Source organism: Balaenoptera acutorostrata, chromosome 2 (assembly GCF_949987535.1).
Source record: "Balaenoptera acutorostrata chromosome 2, mBalAcu1.1, whole genome shotgun sequence".
In the NCBI taxonomy this organism is placed as follows: domain Eukaryota; kingdom Metazoa; phylum Chordata; class Mammalia; order Artiodactyla; family Balaenopteridae; genus Balaenoptera; species Balaenoptera acutorostrata.
In genome coordinates, this window is record NC_080065.1 from 164,192,856 (window position 1) to 164,217,340 (window position 24,485).

At 39.9% G+C, this 24,485-nt stretch overlaps 1 long non-coding RNA gene and 1 pseudogene across 1 annotated transcript; both read right to left on the minus strand.

The window, feature by feature from the left end:
- Window positions 1-24,485, minus strand: part of LOC130707370 (ELKS/Rab6-interacting/CAST family member 1-like) — a 125,344-nt pseudogene that overhangs the window by 86,487 nt on the left and 14,372 nt on the right.
- On the minus strand, window positions 1,079-15,147 carry LOC130707381 (uncharacterized). The gene is made up of 5 exons (XR_009007271.1): window positions 14,295-15,147; window positions 12,081-12,170; window positions 5,700-5,871; window positions 5,091-5,196; window positions 1,079-2,412 (listed from the first exon to the last, which is right to left on the minus strand). It is a non-coding gene; the product is annotated as an uncharacterized LOC130707381 (long non-coding RNA).

A 24,485-nucleotide genomic window follows, 5' to 3' on the forward strand; every position in this document is an offset into this window, starting at 1 on the left:
CTAAAAGATTCAAGATTGACTTTTTCCCCCTTTTAGTAAAATATGAAACTCCCTGGTAACCTGAAGTATTATTGGGTCCTGTATCTTGCAAGGATTTATGCGCAATTTATCTAAAAACTGCCTTTCAACAGCTACACGAATGGCTGAAATTGCTTGATCCCGTCAGGCAAAGAGTTTTTAAAAACATTAACCTCAGAAACAGAATATATATATATGTCTGTCTCGTGCTAAGTACCAGAGTTTTCAATCATGAAATTAAATATTCCTTTGCAAACTCAGCTATATCCTAAAACAGCCAATGATAACCTCTTGCAATACTCAGCATTCTGTGGAGAATTGAGTTTCTAAAGGGCCGTATACGGTCCTGAACGTAATGGGAGATTCCTTTAAGGGAGTTTTTCCTTCTGAGGAAAACAGCTGTACACCGTGGACTACTGAAAAGCCCCGCTGGGCCTGTCTTATTTATGAGATGTTTCCACAGCGGGGTCTTCTGTGTTTACATGGCGCTGCTCCTCTTAGTGAGGGTGACCGCTACCGAGCCTTGGATTAGGCTCTCAGCGTATATACACACACTCCCAACCGGGCACCATGACCCTCACTTCTCAGCGGAGGAAACAGTGTGAAAAGGAACTTACCTGAGGTGGCGAAGCTCGGGGAGAAGCGGAGCTGGGATGCAGTCCCAGCAGTGAAACCGCGAGGCCTGTGCTCTCCAAGGCAAACTCCGCCCAACCCCCCACCCCCACTGCCTCTTTGAAAACCTCCTCCTTACCTGCTAGGCAGGCACACCTGAGACCAGTAGTTGCCTGGGGATAAGAATCACCCGGGAAGCTTGTGCACTCTACCTTCCCAGAGCCCCTTCCCTGGAGATTCTGACTCAGGGGTTCCAAGCTGGACCCAGAAATTGTCTTTTGAACAAATGATCCAGGTGATTCTTATCATCAGAGGACTGTGGGAACGGTCTTAGATCAGGGGTGGCCGGGGCCAGGGAGTATCTTTGGCTTTGTGGGCCGTTAGGTCTCTGTCACAACTACTCGACGCAAAAGGAGCCAGAGAAAATTCATGAATGAACTGGCCTGGCTGTGGTCCAATAATTTATTTACGAAAACAGGCGGCTGGCTACAGTTTGCTGACCCTTCTCTTAGACCATTCATCATACCATTAAAAAAGAGACATTAATGCCTGCTATTTGTCACCTCACTAAGGCTATGTCTCAATCAGGCAATTGACCCAATGAAAATCCTCCCAACACCATGAAACATCACTCTCATCAAGAGGATAAAGTCAAGGTTGTGTCTGCCCTCCCTCAAGCAAGAACAGATGGAATTTACATGAGAGGATGCAGTCTAAGCCAGAGAGTAGAAGCACACTGTATTTTAACGTACAAGACACACTGTATTTTAAAGGACAAGCACACTGTATTTTAAAGGACAAGAATGAGGTGGTAACTATAAGATGCTGGTGGAGATTGTGGCGGGTTTTCTTTATGCAGTGGATTTTCTAGGGCCCCCAAAACTCTTCCTGCATCCTGGGAATTACTAGCTCAGACCACCATATCATTTTTCCCGGTACCTATTGTTATATTCTTTTTTTTAACTCCCTCATGAGGATGATTGATGCTAGCAGCTGAATTCAGAGGAGCGTTTGATTTGCCTGCCATCCTCTGGGAATACCCCTGCTAAATGCAGGAAAAGTCACTCAACATCAAAGATCATTCAGCCACGGATGTGAGAGCTACTGTCACCTTATAAAGCTTACAATAGCCAGCGTCCTCTTACAATTTTCCCCAGTGCAAGCTACAGAGGTGGGGAGGGTTGGAGGGAGCACGGGTTAATACAGTGGAATTTCCTTTGGCACCAGCTCCAAGCAGTCTTTTAACAGAGATGTTTAATTGATCTTTATTGAGCAGAACCTTCCCTTCTGCTTAGAAAAGAAATGATCACTTTTCCCTGGGGTTCTATCTGGAGAAGTTAATAGCCCCAGTTTTCTCTTACAGCAGAGATACTTAATGACTGGGAGACTATCATAAATAGAGTTTATTGTCCAAAATACAAACCCAGTTCTAATCAACCTGCACAGTGAGATTGCCTTGCTTGTATCTGTTGATACCTGGAGGAGCTTTTCCCAACTGACGAGCGCATTGTTCTTTCCACTCAGGCTCTGCTGTCCAGTTAACAAATTGGATAGCGAGGTAATCTATAGGCCTTTGCCAAAGACCGCTGAGGATGCCCTAATGTGTATCAATTTGATCCTCACATGCAGTAGCTCCCAGGTGAGGCCCGAGAGCGGAGCCATAATCATTTGTGTACACGGTGCAGGAATATTTTGCAGGTGTGAAGACGATCATTGCAATACTTCCAGGATACAGAGACACTTCCGGGATTCAGTACAAAGACAGCCGTTACTGCTTGGCAGCTATGAAGAGTGATGGAAAAACAAACAAACAAAAGTAATACTTACAGAGTTCCTTTAGCTCTTTTATAAAGGGCTTTATTGATATTAGCTTTACTTTTTGAAATAACTTCCAAACACAACAAGCAGGTATTAATATTTCCCTTTTAGAGCTAGGAAATTTTGTATTAAATGTTCTGACTGCTGTGCTCCTTGAGGACTAGATTTAGCAGTAAACTAGAGGCTAGGACTTGCTGCTACAGTAAACTCTTACTATTTGGGAATTTGTTCTAGAGATACAAATTTCCTGGGTCTTTTTCTTTGTCCTCTCCTCCTTCTGGCTGCCGGCTTTCCCCACCTGCCACCTGCCACGCCCTCCCCAGCCCTCCAAGTTGCCATCCTGGCATGGCAGGCACCGTGACCATGATTTCTGAACCACATTTTGGAACCTGTAGTATGAAAAATACCAGTGTTCTTAGGTGGACAAGAGGACAGAACTTTTGAAACCATGATTGTCCACAAAAATCGGAGATATCTGATCACTCTTATAGTGTCGCTCTAGCATATTCTCCAATGACGAGCAAAGGAAGGTGTGGAAGGGAAGCACCTACCATTTACTGACACAGTTAATAGGCATATACTCAAGGCAGGTGTAAGGCCCGGGCCTGAGGTCTTCCCAGGAATGTGAGAGGGAAGGAGGAGGGAGGCTTTATACCTGAGATATTGGATTCCTTTTCTCCCCCCATTTTACTGAGATATAATTGTCATATAATTTTATATTAATTTCAGGTGTACAACATAGTAATTTGATATGTGTATAAATTGCAAAATAATTTCCACAATAAGTTTAGTTAACATTTACCGCCTCACATAGTTACAATTTTTTTCTTGTGATGAGAACTTTTAAGATCTATACTCTTAGCAACTTTCAAATTAAATAACAGTATTGTTCGGTGCTTTGTGTCCACCTAGAGGGGTGGGATAGGGAGGGTGGGAGGGAGATGCAAGAGGGAGGAGATATGGGGATATAGGTATATGTATAGCTGATTCACTTTGTTATACAGCAGAAACTAACACACCATTGTAAAGCAATTATACTCCAATAAAGATGTTTAAAAAAAAAAGAAAACAGTATTTTTAACTATAGTCATCACGATGTACATTACATCCCCAGGAGTTGTTTCTCTTATAACTGCAAGTTTGTACCTTTTGACCACCTTTCCCATCCCCCCTACTCCCACCTCTGGCAACCACTAAACTGTTCTCTGTTTCTATGAGCTCAGTTTTCTTCGATTCGTATACGTGAGATCATACAGTATTTGTCTTCCTCTAGTTTCACTTAGAGTAATGGCCTCAAGGTCTGTCCTGGCTTTTTTTTGCATCTGGTATCACAGTTAAACATGGTTAGAACCATGTTGGTGTTGTTACCAGGTCCTTGTCAGGTGTCATGGGCTGAGTTGTGTCCACCACGGAATTCACAGGATGAAGCCCTAAACCCCAGTACCTCAGCATGTGACTGTATTGGGAGATCAGGCCTTTAAAGAGTAATTAAGTTAAAATGAGGCCATTAGGGTGGATCCCAGTCCAATCTGACTGGTGTCCTTATAAGGAATGCAGATTAGACACACAGAGAGACACCAGGCCTGCCCAGAGGGTGAAAGCCCCGTGAGGACACAGGGAGAAGGCGGCGCTCTGCAAGTCAAGGAGAGAGGCTGGAGCAGGCTCTTCCCTCAGGAGCCTCAGAGGAAACCAACCCTGCTGACAACTTGACCTTGGACCTCCAGCCTCCAGAATGGTGAGAAATAAATTTCTGTTGTTTAAGCTACCCAGACTGTGGTGTTTTGTTATGACAGCCCTAGCAAACTCATACAGATAACAAAAATTAACGTGGAATGAGGCCTGGAACACCTACCGCTTACATGTTGTTTGCTACATGCCAAATACATGCCAAATACTAACTCGATCCTCACCATAGCCCTATGAAGTGGGCACTATTGTTCTCACCCCCATCTTACAGACAAGAAAACTAAGGCACAGAGATGTTCAGTGAACTGCCTAAGGCCATACATCTGACATGTGGAAAAGCTGGAATTTGAACCCAGTCACCAGTCTCGGAGTTCACTGTTTTGTCTCAATTTTCTACCTGTTATCCCCCAACTGATCATCCACAAACCTTCCAAAACTGGTTCAGGAGGCAGCGTGGAAAGCAAACCTGAGGATACTGTGCCCCACTCTTGAGAGGCAAGGACTCACAACCTGGGAAGCTTAGGAGGGACAAGGAAAGCTGGTTCATCTCAGAGGCCCATGGATGGAAGGAAGAGACACCTGGGCCTGGTGAACCGAGGGCCTCGAGGCAGGAAGGCTTTTCCCATGTTGGCTGTCACCCTGATCCACAGCTCTGCCATCAGGTAGCCTTGGGTTCCTCCAGGCACACTGGCCCTATGAGTACATGATGTACTGCAGGCTGCTGGAGCATATTGGATGTAGAGTCAGAAATGGTTCACTCCCTCTCCAGCAGTCATTTCTCCAGAACAAGCAGGGAAAAATTACCAGACAGGGAGGTTCACCTTCATCCTCTAGACCCGGGTTTCTCAGCCCCGGCTCTAGTGACATTTTGAGCTAGGCAATGTGTGACTTTGTTTCTTTGTTGTGTGTGACTGCCATGTGCGCTGTAGGATGTTTAGCAGCATCCCTGTCCTTACCTACTAGATGCCAGTAACACATCAGCTACTTGTGACAACCAAAAGTGTCTCCAGATATTGCCAAATATCCCCGAGGGGACAAAATCACCCCCACTGAGAAGCACTTCTCTAAGAGAAACAGAAAAAGGTTCTTCCTCAAGACACCATTTCCATCTGTCAGAAGGCTGTCATAATAATATATGCAAACGTTCTACATTTATGGTGTTGTACAGTGCACAACCTGCCCAACTGCCCATGGTCATCCACCTCCTCCCTCCCTCTCCTCAAGCTTCACAGGAAAATGAGGCTAATCTGCCCTACACTTTATCGTTCCTTTCTACTTTCCCATATTTCTGAGATACTATAAGGAACCCGAGGGCTTCCTGGTCTAAACTTGGGGTTCAGTTCGGGATTGACCTTTCTCCACCCTGAGGTAAGGATTAAGAAAATAAAACCTGTGCTGATCCTTCTGATTTTCTAGTTCAGCCATTAATGTGACAGGCATGAGGTGCTGATAAAGTGGTCAATTTATTCAATCCCTTTAATGGAGAGAAAAAGTTTAAACTTTTATTGGTTTAGCTTGCCCCAAAAGCAACTATCAAATGTTGGCAGGATACAATGAAGGCTTACCTTGTTAACATAGTTAAGTCTCTCTCTCTCAGAACTAGCCCATTTAGCTCCAGGGTCCTTAGCGCACCCGACGCACTTACACAGCATTTAAGAGCTTTACACAACTGGAAGGTCACATCTTTATTTCTTATCGCAGGAACACGACTTCTGTAAACTTTATTTCTGTCACAACCTAAAGCAAAATTATTGTAAAATGAGTGATTTAAACCATACATTTTATCATCATTAAAAAGCACCTTAAAAAAAAAAAAAAAAGCATCTGCTCTGTGCTAAGGATAAGAAACGACTCCTGCCCTTAAAGCCTGCATTAAGGAGGGACATGAAAATTTGAATCACATGAGATAAAGAAGCATCACCTTTATGCACAGAGGTTCCTTGGAGGCAAAATGTTATATCTGAGTGACAGCTTCATGATAACCCTGAAGCAGAATCTAAAAACCTGAGGCTATGCAGAGGTGGAGTAGGAGGTGCATTAACTGCAGAGGGAGCACCTGTGCAAAGACACTCAAGCCTGACACCTGCTGGGCACTGTAAATACTGCAGGTGGGGATGACTAAAGGCCAGGGGTCCAAGTGTGAGAACAGACAGAAAGGAAAATAGAGATGTTGGCGGAAGCAAGCCTGGGAGACAGCATGGCTTGTATCCCACAGGTGATGAGGCCTGGGGTTACCACTGGCTCAGTAAGGGTGCCTCCGCTGATTAGAAAAAGGTGCCCCGCTGCTGAAGGACCAATTAGATAAAGGGAGTGATCCCAAAAAGCTCCCCTTCCTCAGGGCCAAAGAGCCCCAGGAGGCTTGGCCGAGCACAGTTCAGACTACACGCCTCTGGGCAGAGCACACGCTGGGCGGCTAGTATGCACTAACTCTGTGTGGGCAAGCCATTAGCAGCATTATTTTAAGCGTATCTTTTTATGTTAGAAGATCACTCAACCCGAGTAGGCAGATGAACTTAGAGGAACTGAGCCCAGGGGCCGCGAAACCACCCAGGAGCTTCTGCCATAGTCCGGGCAAAATGTAATATGGATGAAGAAGCAAATTGAGGAGGAGGCCAAAATCTACGAGCTAGACCCACTGGATTGAAGACGTAAAGTTCACTGAAGGAACTCTGAAGAGAATGGGCTCTGCAATAAACTTTTCTTACATTCAACGTAAAATATTAGGCAAAATTAAGTACAGTGGCCTTTAAGGTCCTTTCAGCTCTAATTTCTTTTGATTTCTAACTTATTACTCTGGTTAAGTAAAGTCCCTTCAGAGGTACAGAACACTTCCTACACCTGCATTGGATGCAAAGAATAATCTGACTTCTCTTCACCAGGGGATGAGTTGAACTGTCCTTGCAGAAGAGATAACAGATGGTGTGAACCCCAGATCCTAGAAAAAGGCCAGGCACACGATAAGTATTCAGCTTTTTGAAAACAAATGAACAATCATTTCCTCTCCTAGATCTTCACACCCTTCCTCTGCTGGCTACTTTCTTTCAGCTTATAAACATCCTCAAGTATACCCACTTAAAAAACTCTCAGACCTATGATTCTTTGGATCTTCTTGTGGGTAACTTAAGTCTCTCCCATGCCTTCAAACTCTTAGAGGGAAACATAGGCAGAACACTCTATGACATAAATCACAGCAAGATCCTTTTTGACCCAGCTCCTAGAGAAATGGAAATAAAAACACAAATAAACAAATGGGACCTAATGAAACTTCAAAGCTTTTGCACAGCAAAGGAAACCATAAACAAGACCAAAAGACAACCCTCAGAATGGGAGAAAATATTTGCAAATGAAGCAACTGACAAAGGATTAATCTCCAAGATTTACAAGCAGCTCATGCAGCTTCATAACAAAAAAACAAACCACCCAATCCAAAGATGGGCAGAAGACCTAAATAGACATTTCTCCAAAGAAGATATACAGATTGCCAACAGACACATGAAAGAATGCTCAACATCATTAATCATTAGAGAAATGCAAATCAAAACTACAATGAGATATCATCTCACACCAGTCAGAATGGCCATCATGAAAATATCTAGAAACAATAAATGCTGGAGAGGATGTGGAGAAAAGGGAACCCTCTTGCACTGTTGGTGGGAATGTAAATTAATACAGCCACTATGGAGAACAGTATGGAGGTTCCTTAAAAAACTAAAAATAGAACTACCATACGACCCAGCAATCCCACTACTGGGCATATACCCTGAGAAAACCATAATTCAAAAAGAGTCATGGGGGCTTCCCTGGTGGCGCAGTGGTTGAGAATCTGCCTGCCAATGCAGGGCACAAGGGTTCGAGCCCTGGTCTGGGAAGATCCCACATGCCGCGGAGCAACTACGCCCGTGAGCCACAACTACTGAGCCTGCGCGTCTGGAGCCTGTGCTCCGCAACAAGAGAGGCCGCAATAATGAAAGGCCCGCGCACCGCGATGAAGAGTGGCCCCCACTTGCCGCAACTAGAGAAAGCCCTCGCACAGAAACGAAGACCCAACACAGCCATAAATAAATAAATAAATAAATAAAAATTGTATAACTTAAAAAAAAAAAATTATAAAAAAAAAAAAAGAGTCATGTACCAAAATGTTCATTGCAGCTCTATTTACAATAGGCAGGACATGGAAGCAACCTAAGTGTCCATCGTCGGATGAATGGATAAAGAAGATGTGGCATATATATACAATGGAATATTACTCAGCCATAAAAAGAAATGAAATGGAGGTATTTGTAGTGAGGTGGATGGAGTCAGAGTCTGTCATACAGAGTGAAGTAAGTCAGAAAGAGAAAAACAAATACCGTATGCTAACACATATATATGGAATCTAAGGGAAAAAAAAAAAAAGGTCATGAAGAACCTAGTGGCAAGACGGGAATAAAGACACAGACCTACTAGAGAATGGACTTGAGGATATGGGGAGAGGGAAGGGTAAGATGTGACAGGGTGAGAGAGTGGCATGGACATATATACACTACCACATGTAAAATAGATAGCTAGTGGGAAGCAGCCGCATAGCACAGGGAGATCAGCTCGGTGCTTTGTGAACACCTAGAGGCGGGGGATAGGGAGGGTGGGAGGGAGGGAGATACAAGAGGGAAGAGATATGGGAACATATGTATATGTATAACTGATTCACTTTGTTATAAAGCAGAAACTAACACACCATTGTAAAGCAATTATACTTCAATAAAGATGTTTAAAAAAAAAATGTTGACCCTGATTTATCTAAGTAGTGGCAGTTCATTTAAATTTTATGTTTTTCTTTGTAGTTCTTCCCCTTTTTCCCCAACATCTTGGAATAAGAAGTTTCACAGTGAAAAAAAAAAGTTGTTGCTAAAAATCAGGTTAACTCAAATGCCTATTGTGCTACTGTGAGTCATTTAAATTCATCAGGACTCTTAGAAAACTTTTAATAACAAGAGATATGTGTTCCAGGAGGACAGCTACCATTAGAATATTTATCTCATTTGGAGAAGATCATCCAATAGAAATCCCCTCAACCTTACTGAAATAAATGCACTAGAAAAGTTTAGTCACTAAAAGACATGCCTTGAAAACATTAAAGCATTTACAACTTCAACTGCTGCAGTTGAATATAATTCCAAAGATACTCAAATTTTAGAAATGTAAGGCTAGCATGATATCACCTGACCAGAGTAAAAACAATGGTTTCCTCCTTGGCTCTTGCATCAGATGTCAATTCCCACCCTTGCCCCACTTCCTCCTGCTCTATTTTTTCATCACACTGGTGGATCTCAAAATATTTCCCTATGAAAATAAAAGGTATAGAAAATTATCGTTGGTTTTTGATACGATAGTTTAATAGGGCTATCTGGATTAGGCTGAAGATGATCTTAAAATAAAGAAAAAATATTGCTAGGTAATACCATTAAAGGAGAAAACTAGGAGATATGATTAAATTACTGAGGGATTATTTTAAAGTCTTTACGACACTGTAGGAAAACAGATGAAGTTTTCCAATTAATTATATCTATTCATTAGCACAGGTTCGGCATTACTTCACATTTCTGTTGGGAAAGCAGCTCCAGTTGCTATATACAATACAAAAAAACATTTAAAAAGCATCTTAGTCACACTGACCTCTTCTTGATTAGTCCTAATATATCAGATTTTAATATGTGCAAAGTCTTCCCAATAAAATGGGTAAGTTGTGATGGATTAAAAGGAATACAATGCATCTTTTTCTAAAACAAGAAAACGAATTATACATATGTGTATAGATACACACCCACATATATATATTAAATTATACACACACATACACCATACACACAAGCAGAGAACCCCAAATTAGATAGAACTGGCCAATAAAGTAGATTATATCTCCCTGGAAGTCACAGAAATGCAAAATAAGACAATGCTATTAATTAAGTAGAAAACTGGAACACAAAATTACATATAAAATTATATAATTATATGTTAAGTTTTGTGTGCACTTGCGTGTGTCAAAAACCAAATGAAACATACTAACATATTAACTGGTTGGTGTTACGGATGTTTAGAGATTAATGTTTTTTCATTTGAAAATTTCCTCATAGAAAATGGTCGTGTATTATTGATTGTGTATTATTTTTATAAGAAGAATTTACTTCGAATTTCTAAAAAGGAATAACAGATATATGCTTGCATAAAATGTCAACAGAGTCTATTCTAATTCTGAAACAAGTTGAAAAAATATTTTCTCAAGACATTCGGCAAGTATCACCTAAAATTAAATAGACAAGTCATCTAACTTTGTGTTCAGCTTGGCTTTCTTCATCTTCTGCAATAACCACATTTGTGGAACAAATTCCTATCAAAGGTTCAGACCTAAACAAAAACTACTGAGTAAAAACACATCTGTTTTGGCTTTTTCTCCGAATAGTTCCCAGTATTTGTTAAAATTGAGATCTTTATATTAAACTACACGCACAAATAAACCCTACCAGGACCAAATGTTACAAAATACAGCATGAGGCAAAGCAAATATATTTCACGACAATAAACTAGGTACCTTCAGGAACAACTTCATTTCTTTTAAGCCATCGTGATAAAACTGCCAATAAAATCATGTCCAGCTTTTTATTCTACAATGTTTTGAATTTCCCTAAAAACATCAAAATATTTCCTATTTCCTCAGTTAATAACCATTTCTATATTCTGACATGGCACTTTATGTGGGCAGTAAAGAAATATTAAAGCAAGCAGAAGAGTGATTAAAAGCAGTGACTAATGTCGGAGAGAGCTGGGTCTGAATCTTCAGTCCTGACTCCTAATTTTATGGTCATTAGAAATTCCTTAACTCCCCCTGAACATTACCTTTCTCACACATAAAATGACAGTAGTAATATTACACCATAGAATTGGAAGGTTAAGTCAGATCACGTATATATAACTCTTAAATTACTATAGTAATTATATTAAGCAAGCAAAACTATGCTAACTAAAAGAAAACAGCCAATGGTATTGATTCCCAAGGAAATGGAGGGAAGTAATGAAGGAATCCTTCAGCCTTTGAATAATAGTCAAGTTTTTCTGTTTGTTTAACCTATTTCCATCTGAATAAGTCAAAGGCGAAAAAGAAATCAATCATGAAGTCCAGTCTGGAGATAATTCAAGAAATCAAGAGATTATATTACAACTAAGTCATGCAACTCAGGTGGAATCAGTAAATAGATTTTAAAACAAACTGGGTCTGGGTAATAAGTAGGAAAACAATACTGTTGCATAGGTCTCTTGGGTCTTTGCTGAGGTCCACAAATTCTCACAACTTCCGGTGACTAAACAAGTGCCTATCACTTCCCTAAGGAATGGGAAATAAAAGCAATAGGAATCATTAAACTTGGTCCATGACCAAAGGCAGAGTAACAATCTCTAGAAAAGAAGCTTACTGGTCAATACTCTTCAACCTCAAATTTGATTTCTCACTGAGATACCAAGAAAAGTGTTTGAGTTTGGCAATCCCAAGAAACTGACATTTTCAAGTCAATTATGATACAGTTTGGACCTTACCAAGTTTCTAAATGTACACGTTGTAAAAAAAAAAAAAAAAAAAAAAGGCATACCACAGAAATAGATGTGGGTAGTGGCAAATCGCTATGTTAGAACACTGAACCTGATTCAATTTCAGCCAGATACTTTATATTCTGCTCAAATTCAGTCTGTCTCAGATATTTACTGAGAATAACATTAAATTAACACCAGGTTGGGGGTGAAGGGTTTAGCCTTACTGACCCATACAATAACTGGTCTTGAGAACACTAGGAACACTGTTGATTCTGTACCCCTTATACTCATTGAAAGAAACCACCATTTCCAGGGAAGTCAAGACCAATTTGTCTTGCCAGATGCTTAGAACAAGGAATTACAAAAGGACAGTTTAGAATATACTCCACCTTCCTGGGTCATGTGTTGCTGTCATCAAAGGAAAAATTCTTTTTTTCCTCTTTTGGAGGAGAGGGGGTGAACAGGTGGTGGTTGTTTACCTGAATACAGAATAGACTAGTATGAATAAAATAGAATGAAAAGATGGTTGAGAAAATACATAAATAGAAAAGTCTGAGCTGGAAGTTTCTGGTCCCTTTCTTTCCGGTCAGCCTGTACTTTGGTCCTAATGTATATGACAGTGTCCCAAAATGCTTAGTCTACATTCATCAGGATTATGTGCATGTTGCATCTAGAGCACTTAGAGCAAAATTTTTCTTCAAAGAATTTTACCTTTAGGTTGAAAAGAAATATGTTCCTTGTAACATGGTATAGAAAAATATTCCACAAATGGGACTTCCCTGGTGGTGCAGTGGTTAAGAATCCACCTGCCAATGCAAGGGACACGGGTTCGAGCCCTGGTCCAGGAAGATCCCACATGCTGCGGAGCAACTAAGGCCGTGCACCACAACTACTGAGCCTGTGTTCTAGAGCCCACGAGCCACAACTACTGAGCCCAGGTGCCACAACTACTGAAGCCCATGCGCCTAGAGCCCGTGCTCCACAACAAGAGAAGCTACCGCAGTGAGAAGTCCGTGCATCACAAGGAAGAGTAGCCCCCGCTCGCCACAACTAGAGAAAGCCCGCGCACAGCAACAAAGACCCAACACAGCCAAAAATAAATACAGAAAATAAATTTATTTTTAAAAAAATTCCACAAAATAAATCTGATCATCAGCGGAATACAATTTCTGTGCTGCCTAGTTTATGCCAAGGGCTATTCTAAGTACTGTAAACAAACGTAAACAAACACAACCTTTGGACCAGAAACCAGGTTCTTCAAACGACACTTGAAAACCTGAGATCCTTTAGGCATCCCATAAAATTTGTTTCTTTAACCCAAATTTCACAAAAAGGCAAAAATAATCATATTCAATCTGAGTAATTTAACCATGAGAAAAGTGCCGAACGCAGAGAAGGTTATACCTAAATATTTGTTTAGTGAATAAAAGACACAAGAGGTGAACTGCTACAGCTGGCCAAGACTAGAGCAAGAACAATGATCAGAAATATACAGGTTAAAGAATTTCTCTAGTCAGAAAAAAAAAAAAAAAGCTAGATATTTTTAAATGTCTGAATGTTTGTTTCGCGGGGTTAGAAGGCAACATAAGGAGAAGTGGTTCAGTACCCTGGATAGCTCCAGGGAGGCACAGTTTCTCAAGTCCCAGATCTACTTAGTTGCTGGTGTCTTCCAGCTGCAATTTCCCTGTTAAAGGGCTCTGTCATTTTTTTTTTTTTAAAGGAATTCCTTTATTTTTATTATTTATTTATTTATTTATTTATTTTTGGCTGCGTTGGGTCTTCGTTTCTGTGCAAGGGCTTTCTCCAGTTGCAGCAAGCGGGGGCCACTCTTCATCGCGGTGCGCGGGCCTCTCACCATCGCGGCCTCTCTTGGTGCGGAGCACAAGCTCCAGATGCGCAGGCTCAGTAGTTGTGGCTCACGGGCCCAGCCGCTCCTTGGCATGTGGGATCTTCCCAGACCAGGGCTCGAACCCGTGTCCCCTGCATTAGCAGGCAGACTCTCAACCACTGCGCCACCAGGGAAGCCCAGGGCTCTGTCATTTTTAAGCCAGATTCATGCCCCATAAAAACAGAGTAGACTCCTCAACCCCATCCTCACCCCGAAACACATGGAACAAATACGCACACGGAGAAGTCTAGCCTGTTCGTTAAAAAGAGAGTATCTTCTGTCCTGACCAGGGAATAAACCTGTCACTTTAGAAAACTGATCCAGGAAGTCTTATCTCTTGCTGTGTGACAGCTGATCCTGAGAGGGCTCACCGCCCAGATCTAGAGTAAGGGTTTACCCACGGGATCGATAAAGTAGCTATCTTCGAGTTGAAGTAAAACGTATTACCAAACCATAATTCAGTGTTATAAACTCAAATCAATAAATCTCTTTCTGAAGAAGACTCTACCGGAAGCATAGTACCTCTCCATAACATTCACATAAGTGAAGCAACTTACCCATGAGCTATGACTACAAAGTCGTGGTAATGATTATAAAGTAACAAGAACTGTAAAGTAAAATGACACCATTTCATATCTCAAAACTATACAGAGCTAAAGTAAAATACTGACAAACAAAAGAGCCTCATCTTTACTATTCTACTTATTTTGCTTACCTACTGAGTTCCTAAATCTTTGCTTGTTACTATACCGTAGCAGTCATCTTATGGTTGGACATTTATTTGCATAGTTTCTCCCATACTAGATTGCAAATTTCTTGATAGGAGGGATCATGTATCATTCACCATGGCCAATGGTATCCTGGACACAGTAAATGTTCAATAACTGTTTATTGAATTAAACTGAGTTGAAGTAACTCATCTCTGGTTTATGAAACTTCTGTTTTCATAGCGATACGAGTGGGAGCCACCCCAGGACACAATCATGTCACCGTACAGAAAAAGGAAGAGTTGTTGGTTCTTATAGTAAACATAACAAAGAGATTTGGGGCATCTGGAAATATTTACCCCATAAAGAATCCTATGAGAGAAAGTAATACAAACCATACCTTCCCTTCTGCTGAGAAATCACAGAAGATTCTATTTATGTCGTATTTTTAAATCCCCAAAGACTGTATTATGAGGGAGAGAAATATAAAAACAATTGAACCCTTGAGGAAAACACAGGTCAAAAGAGATTCCTTTTAAAGAAAGAAAAAAGAGGCAGGGAAGAAAAGCAAAGGGGGAGAGGAGGAGGGAGGGAGGGAAGGAGAAAGGACGAAAAGAAAGATGATGCTGTTAAAAGTGATGCTGGAGAGTAATGAAAGTTATGTCTTGACAGATGGTGAGAAGGTTAGGAAAAGCCGCACCACCCAAAAATTGTACAAGTAGAAAATAAGCTTATTCTTGTTGGTCCATGGATTATATTACACGGAATAGAGGAATGGTGGGTATGTATGTTTGTTCGTTTGTTTGAAGATTACTTGTTGGGCAAATGCTTCCAGGAAATGCTTTGGGAGAGTTCACTTAGATATCTTGCAACAGACGCTGAACTTCAATAATCTCAAAAACTGCCCAAGTTTTCCAAGGCAAATCCACATTGTATGCTCAGTCTCACCAAATTCATATACGCTGTCCATTTTTTATTCTTACGTAAAATTTATCTTACATGAAATTATCAAGTGTTTTAAAATAGTTATTAAGAGTTTGGAGCACTCATGTTAGAAAATTAAGTGTTACCAAGTGAGGCTCCTTTTTTTTTTTTTTTTTGAGGCCCCTTTTTAATTCAGGACGTTTTCCATTTTACTGGGAATCAATTCTGTCTGGTGTTTCTAATCCAGCATGTTAAAAAATCATCCTACAAGGCCTCTGATCTTGGTTAAACACTAAAATTTCACAGTACAGATCCAAATTTCCATAAAAGTGACTCTGCTAGTGAATCCATTTCATTTGTCCCCTCCATCTGCAAAGAATAGATTTTTCTTTTCTACCTCAAGAACACCTAATCCTTACATTTTAAGAAACAGTACTTGAGTGCTTTTACTGCCAAAAGTCTCATTGTAATATAGCTGGAATATTCCCCTGTGAGTACTAGTTAGTGCTATTGCTTGTTCACACATGCTTTTTTAATTTCAAGTATGATTAGTTATAGGCAAGTCACTGAATATTTAAATTTGGTACAGATAGGTTTTCAAACTACCTGTGAACAGAAGCCTGTAAATTAGAGGGAGTGTGGGAATATGAAATCTGAGCAGAGCTGTTTAAAATCTGGCTGTTGTACATTATGCTCCCTTCCTTACCTGTAACACCTGCTTTCTGCGGAACCAGAAGTCTGTGTCTCCTGTGGCTTAGGTTTTAGACCGGGGTGAGCGTTGTAACAGCCTCACCATAACGTCTGGCATGTTCCAGACTCCCCTGTGGTTGAGAATATGCATAAGTTGAGATGGAGCAGGGAACAGCAGAATCTTCAAAGCCGAGAGAGAAGTCCAGAGACCACAGGGAGACCTCAATGCCCATTACAGGCTTAAAGAAAATAAAAATAAAACTCTAGAATAGTATTGACTTGCTAAAACCCAAAATGAACATAAGTATTAAATTTTTACTAGACTGTAAATCAAACCTTAACAAAACCCTAAGTCATCAGTTTAAAAGGAAACCAAACTGTTGTAATTCTAAACCCAGAGGCAGTAGTGCGGTGTGAGATAAAATGCGTGAGACCCAAAATTGGCAAGTTCTGGATTCTTTTTCCTATTCTGTTTCTTCTGAAATGTACCACCGAGCATATCACTTAACCCTCCTAGACCCTGGATTTCCATTTTTTCATCTGTAAAACAAAGAATCTGGACTAGAAAATAACTAAACTTGCTTCCAGAAATAAACAGGCATTTCATTCCATTTGAACTCAAATCTGACTTGCACTTGAACAGTTCTAAAAAGAGAGAACACTTTGTGTCTTTTATAAATGTGTTATAAGTTTCCGAAGTTAAACTCTAGTTCCTTATGAGGGTAATATGCGTTTTTCTTTCAAAACAATTCCAGATGATAGGAATGAGGACAAAGACCTGAAGAAGTGAAAATATATATATATATATATATATGAATCTATGTGTGGGTATATGTATCTCCAGTTCCAGAGTATATTCTCATTTTCTTCCAAAATCCTGCAAAGTTATAGAAAGTAGAGCATAAGGGCCAACAGAGCGGCTCCTGGCTTGAGGTATGTCTCCTTCACCACTCCTCTGAGTAAACCAAGGAGCCAGAACATGTCAGCAGCAAGAGAAAGCTTCCTGCAACATCATACGAGAAAAGGCCCATATCAGAGTCTAAAGCTAGGCTGCCAAGAATTGCACTTAAGTTGTCGGAACCACAAAGGACAAGGTATCTGCCGCTCCTCTCCTACTGTATTCCATGGTCTTATCATGAGGGACAAAACTACAGCCAGCCTGTACTCAGAGCTGTGGTCCTGCCCTGGCAGCTTGAAATCCTAGTCAGACAGGCCACATGATGCTAATGGAGAAGTCTAAAACATTTAGCAGCGTCAGAAATGAAAAACAGCTCAAGAAAACCCAATGAGGATCCAAGCACTGAGAATGACGTATTTCCTAATGACCAAATCCAAGTTTGGTCCACTGAGACATAGGCCGTCTCTTAGAGTGAAATACCTTAGACAACATTAATTAATACTGTGAGTGATGGTTGTTAAAAAGCAAGGCAGAAGAAATAGTCAAAGTTTAACCTCAAGGAACATGTGTAAACCATAGCTTTGAGAGGAGGTGGCAAACATATAGGTGACTTCCCTGTTCTGTTTATCTAGCAAACAGTCCTAATCAATAACATGAGTCTTTTCTATAGTACCTGGCTCTCAGTTCCACAGTCTTTCTCAACAGCCAGGCCTTACTAATCAACCTGAATTGGCATGAGAAAGAAAACCTATTTACCTCTTTTCCTATAGGAGAAAAGAGCCCTGTGTGTGGAGAACTGGGAAGCCTTGTTAGTCCTTTGGGCTTCACCATTAACCAGTTAGACAAGTCACTTTGTAATTCAAGGCCTCTCCACCCTTAAGAATAAAATTTCGAGTAGGGCTGGACTATCTCTAAGTTTCCTTTGTGTGTTCAAGCCTCATATATTTATAATCTTAAGCGATGGGGAGTATCTATGACGACTGAAAAAAGCATGACTATCCCATAACTCAAAGAAATCAAGTTACTCATTGAAGTTATCAATTATCGTTATTTTTTTTCCTCCTGAAGAGCTGCAGATACTAATTATAAGATTCTTTGTCCAACAGTGGTTATTTAAGCCAGGAAATATATTCTAATCCAACTCCTTCACAGATGAGGAATTAGATTTTCAGAAAGGTTAACTGATTTGCATAATGTCATGCCAGTAAATCTGAATACCCAGATTATGATTATCAACACCAAGGTTATTAGCACAATTATTAGTTTTTGTGGAGTTTACAGAGTGGTTTCCAAACTGCAAACCCAAATCTATTGACAAGCCAGTACCTCTCCTCCATCATGGTCTCGTTTGTGGTGATTTCTTTGTACCTGAAGACATTTAAGGTGCCTACGTTCTTTCGATTCCTTCTGATTCCTTTTGATTCCTTATTCATTGAGCACATTGTACTCATCCATTCATACCTGCAATTTGCCAGTTTCCCAATTTAGCATCTCTGAAATATTTACTAGTGGGGAGTATACTTCTTTACCGCATCATAACTATGCAAAGTAAGACCTTATCTAACACAAGCCCTGTGGAACCCAAAGGGCAACCATTTACTGCTACCTTTTTGTCTATTGTCTTTTACCTGCATGTAGTTGCCGTTTACGCTTCCTTGAGCGGAAATTAATTAACTCCCTAAAAATCATCATGATACGGCATAAAATGATCTTAATACGTCACTGTGTCTGTTGTCTAAGCTTGAATCCAATTTTCAAGTGCTTTATGTTGATTTGATAAGCAAGAAGAGGCATTTCAGGTTGTACATGAAATAAATGAACATAAATTCACCAAGTGACCATATTCCTGTGGGAGCAAAAGGAGGCATGGTATTTAGCATAAATGAGTGTAAGTGGTGAGTTAGATAAGTAGTCAGGAGACCCGAATTCCATCCTCAACTTTCACACTAAAGGTACAAACTTGCACAACTTTCCTCACTTCCTTGAGCCCCAACTAAAAGTGAGGGAGTTCAACTCGCTTTTCTAAGATTAGATTCATATCTATCATTTTATGACTACCATGGGCAGCCCTGAATACCCCCTCCTCTGCCTGTATGGCAGCTCTTCTGGGCAGTTATCTAATACTTCACGTGGCAGCGTACACCAGCCCCTGTGCTGTGCTTCGCCAGGATGGCCCACTGCCAGACCGGCAGGCACAGCCTCCGGCCCTATGACGAATCCCAAGCATCCCAGGGCAGCAGTCAGTAGCAGCCTGCTTCAACAAAACCTAAGAAAACAAAACTTCTCATCTTCACCTTCAGTCTTTACTACACGGGACAAATTTAAGACCTTAATGGCTACTTTTTCCTCCAGTGTAAAGTGCCAGGCCAGCTGGCTCTAAAATACTTCATAAAGCATGCAAAAAGCCCCAATTCCATAGGCATGTATCACTGCACTAAGAAGGGACCTTGGAGAGTTTTAATATTAAAAACTGAGACCCACAGAATGGAGATGTTAGGACTAGAACCAAGCGTTCTTGATTCCAAACCGGTGTGCTCCCAAGGGGAATTTATCAAAGTACAGAGAGAATTCACAACTTCTTACTTCAGTGGATTTTAGTGGGGGTTTCTGTAACACATCATGCAATCTAGTGTTTTCTTAACATTCATGGTGAAAATTTTAGAAATCTCCACATCTTGATTGTTATAGTGAAGCAGTACAGTAATGAGACAAAGCATTTGTTCTCGAGCTAAAATCACGTCTCCTTCACTTATATTTGGCCAAGTTAACTTCTTTGCACTTCTTTTCGCCGTCTGAAAAATGGCATTAAAAATGCTTTCAAATTATTTTTGAAAGTTAAAGACAGATAGCTAATGTAGCATTAGTAGGGCTGTGCCTTCACACATTCCTTAATGGAGTCAAAAGACATATGTTGTCTGACGGTCACAACAAATCTTACAAATTAAAGTATCTCTTCAATGTGGCCTGATATCCCAGTTGGCCCTTGGGCTAACATCCTAAGATGCACCAGTGATCTTGAGGACATTTCCTGCAAAGGTCCTGGACTGATACTGTTCTTTGTTTCCAGGACTCTTAGAACCAAGCTGCATGGAAATATGACTGGGGATTTGAGAAGATATTTTGTTTTTTAAACACAAGTTTAAATAAACTTAAGTAATGGAAATAAAAGAAAGTTCTTATCTTTTTTTTTAATCTCAAGATGGTACAGGAGAGGCTTCAAATGTACCACTTCCTGGTAATGTAGAAATAATTTCTGAGAACCTTAATCTCAACACAGCAATTTAAACCAACACACGTGTGCATTCATTATAAAAACAAATATCAGCTGCAAGATGTATTATTCAATGTAGGATCAGACAACTAGTCCTTAATACCTTACCTGTCTAGTAGAAATCACTACAATGCAACTTATTTTTACTGTGTATAATGTCACTCTAATTTACCTGGAAAGGATTAAATTGTGTTCAGCATTTTCTTTTTAAGAAGCATGAACTCGTTAAATTTAAAAGTTTTTTAGTTAAAATGTTTATAACATAGAATCCTAAAATAGTTTTCTCCTGATAGTCTGCCTTCCTCTATATGTACAAGCAGTCATATGTGATGATCTGACTGGACCTGTTTAGAAAGAAAAGGCAACTCTGCCCAAGAAGCCACTTTGCATGAACCTGAGATGTGGTGGAAGAAGGAAAATCACTGGACTGACTGAAGCAGACGAGTGATGATTAGGGATCAATGAAAAGAGAACAGTAAACTGAGGGCCATGAATCCTGGCACAGCAAACAGGAGTAAATGAAAGTTTTCAGGAAAATAGTTATGTGGGATGCATATGCAGTCAACTAACCTTTGACAATGGTGCCCAAAATACAAAATGGGGAAAGGATAGTCTATTCAATAACTGGTGTTAGGAAAATTGATACCCACATGCGAAAGAATACCATAGACAAAACTTAACTTGAAATGGATTAAGGACTTAAATGTAAGACCTGAAACCATAAAACTTCTAGAAGAAAACATAGGTGGTAAGCTATTTGACATAGGTCTTCGCCATATCTTTCTGGATTTGACACCAAAAGCACAGGCAATAAAAGCAAAAATAAACAAGTAGAACTACATCAAACTAAAAAGTTTCTGCACAGCAAAGGAAACAACCAACAAAATGAAAAGGCAACCTATAGAATATGAGAAAACATTTGCAAACTACCTATCAGATGAGGGATTAATATCCAAAGCATGCAAAGAACTCATATGCCTCAATAGCAAAATTTTAAAAAAAATCCAATTAAACAGTGCGCAGAGGACCTGAATAGACAGTTCCCCAAAGAAGACATACAAATGACCAACGGATATATGAAAAGGTGCTCAACATCACTAATCATCAGGGAAATGCAAATCAAATCCACAATGAGATATGACCTCACTACCTATTATAATGTTTATTATGAAAAAAGACAAGAGATAACAAATCTTGGTGAGGATATGAATAAAGGGAACCCTTGTACACTGTTGGTGAGAATGTGAATTGGTGCAGTCACTATGGAAAACAGTATGGCGGTGACTCAAAAAGTTACAACATAGAACTACCGAATGATCCAGCAATCCCACTTCTGGATACATATCCAAAGGAAATGAAATCAGTATCCCAAAGAGATATCTGCATTCCCATGTTCATTGCAGCATTATTGACAATAGCCAAGAGAAGGAAACCTGTGTCCATCAATGAACGAAGAAAGAATATGTGGTATATATATTCAATGGAATATTATTTAGCTATAAAAAAAGAAGGAAATCCTGTCATTTGTGACAACATGAATGAACTCGGAGGGCATTATGTTAAATGGAAAAAGTCAGACTGAGAAAGACAAATGCTACGTGGTATCACTTACATGTGCAATCTTAAAAAAAAAAAAAAAAAAAAATTGAACTAATAGAAACAGAATAGAAGGGTCCTTGCCAGGGTCTGGGAGATGAGGGAAACAGGAAAACGTTGGTCAAACGTACAAACTTTCACTTTCAAGAAGAATATGAATAAGTTCTGAGGATCCAATGTACAACATGGTTACAGTAGTTAATAATACTGTCTTGTATACTTGAAATTTGCTGAAACAGACTTTAAGCATTCTCACCACCAAAAAAACCAAAAACAAAAACAAGGGTATGGGGGTAGAGGGGAACTATGTGAGGTGATGAAAATGTTAATTAACTTGATCAGGACCAGTATTTCCGAATGTCTAGGTGTATCAAATCAGTTTGTACACCTTAAATATATACAATTTTATTTGTCAATTATACCTCAAGAAAGCTGGGAAAATAAGAACTAATATTTAGTAAATGAAAAAAAGTTATGAGGTAGGTGTTTAGGAAATATTAATCAGGAAACACTGTACAGACAGGACTAGAGCAGACAGGTACTGCAAACAAGGAAGTAATCTCTCTCTTCTTCTATGGCAATAAACTAAGAGTACCCAAGCCTGACAGCAATTCATCAGCAATGTCCAAAAATTCAGTTTCCCAAGAGAAAGAACAAACGAATAGGAGAGAAGAGATGCTACGTATATCCTCAGCCCATAGCTTTATCTGTTTTCAGTCTACAAACCAGCTTCTTACAGTCCCCTGGGAATAGGAACATGAACCTGCAGGAGGATAATGGCTGCTTTAACATCTCTCTCTAAGCTCATCAACGATGTGCTAATAGTTCATACATTTAAGCCAGACACTCGTAACTCATTTTCAGTGGTGCAATTGTCTAATAAATTGTTGGAAACTTTAAAAAATCTTCAGTGTTCCATAGAAATGGAAGCCTTTTCACAATAATTGAAACCAGTAATGCAAAACAAATGTATTTCCTTGATAAATTTAGTTTTAAGTAAGCTTTAATTTATATGCTAAATTTTTTAATTTAGTTCAAGTTTTGGCAGAGACATGTTTATTTTAATTGTTAGCCTTCAAAACTCTAGCTTAGGAATAAGCATCTGCTTCTTTTCAATTTTCCGCATAAACTGGGTAAATTTCTTCAAGTTGCAAATGAGGGGTGAACATACACTGTATTGCTTCTGGAAAGGTTACAAACTTGCAGCACTTTTTGTGACTCCTTTATGAGAGATCTTACAGCATTATCCTTAAATCTTAACTAGGGTTCTTATATGTACTTATATTTAAGCTGTTTTCAAAGAACGTAATACATTAGCATCTAGACCTTGTGCCCAAATAGCCCTCTTTGGAGCACTTGTCGAATCTCTAATAAATTTTGAACTCCTCTCATTGCTTTATAGAGATTCACAAAACACATGGATCCTTTCTCTAAGATGAAAAACCTCCCAGAGGAAAAGCACAAACCCAGCCTCAGCCCACCTATATTGGAGACCCTGTAAACAATCTGACAAATAATAACATACAGTGCGTATTTCTCCAGCTATAGCCTTTGGAGGAAATCAATAAAACTTTCAGAAAATTAAAGTTACAGCTCTTGAAACACTGTAGGAGGTATATTCATCCTTTGCAAATAACTTAAGAAAACTGACTTCTGAGAGAATTCAATCCCTATTATAAAATACTCTTCCTTCACCAGTAATGGCAACACTGGTAAAGGCACTGCTAAGCATGGTTGCACCCATCTGAACCAAGCAGGCATAGAATCTAGGTAACAACGCCCACTGGCTATTAATATGATTGAAACTATCTGTGAATTGGGACTCAGTTGATATTAACATGTAAAACCCCTGAAAATCTACAAGAGCATTTTCTTCTGGGGTGTTTTATTTCGTCGGTTTCTTTTTCAGTCTACCTTTTAAGGTATTACCCAATCGCCATGTTATGTATGGTGTCTAGCCATGGTACTGATGTTCATGATTCCATGAAATGGCATCTTTGCTTTACAAAGAAAGTATCAGGGTTATAACAGAGAGAGTGGTGAAGGACTAAGAAACATACTTTAATAGAGCCAGTTAACTTGCTGGACACTAACATCCAGTCAGGAGCCTCAAGTAACATCTCTGCCCAAAAGTTTCAATTGCTAAATAGCAAGGGAATAATACCAAGGCCCAATCACAGAGTAGCAAATACCAGAGGCCTGGGAAAATCCCAAGAGAATAGCTTCAATGGCAGTGATTCTCAAATGTTCAAGGTACACAACAATCACCTGGTGAATGTGTAAAAACAGTTTCTGAGGCCGATCCTCTGAGATTTTAATTCAGCAGGTCAGGCGAGGTCCATGAATTTATAGTTCTAACACAGCTGGCGGAACCAGAGCTGCTGCTCTGAGGAACACACTTTGAGAACCACTGCCCCACCACTATTAAATCAGAGTCGGTAGTCTTGGAAAATGCAAGGTGATTTGCATGTTCATTAAGGTTTGAGAATTACTGCTTTAGGAAATGAGGCAACAGGTTTGTTTGGTTTTTTCCTTCCTCCTGTGATATCAGGATAGGGAGATGGTGAAAAGAGATGTTTTCAAAAGAAAGCAAGTGCTTAAATCACACTCTTTGTCATGAAACAAACCTATCTGGCCACCTTGCTCACCTTCCTCAATGAAGCATCACTCACTCCTTCCTTTATCCACCTCTCCAACCTCACTGTACCTTACCTAGGGCTCACGAGGAGACAGAGGTCCCATATGAACTTCAGATCTGCATGTTATAGATTTCCCGGGAAAATCTAGAATTCATATAATTGTTTTTCTAGTCCATAAAAA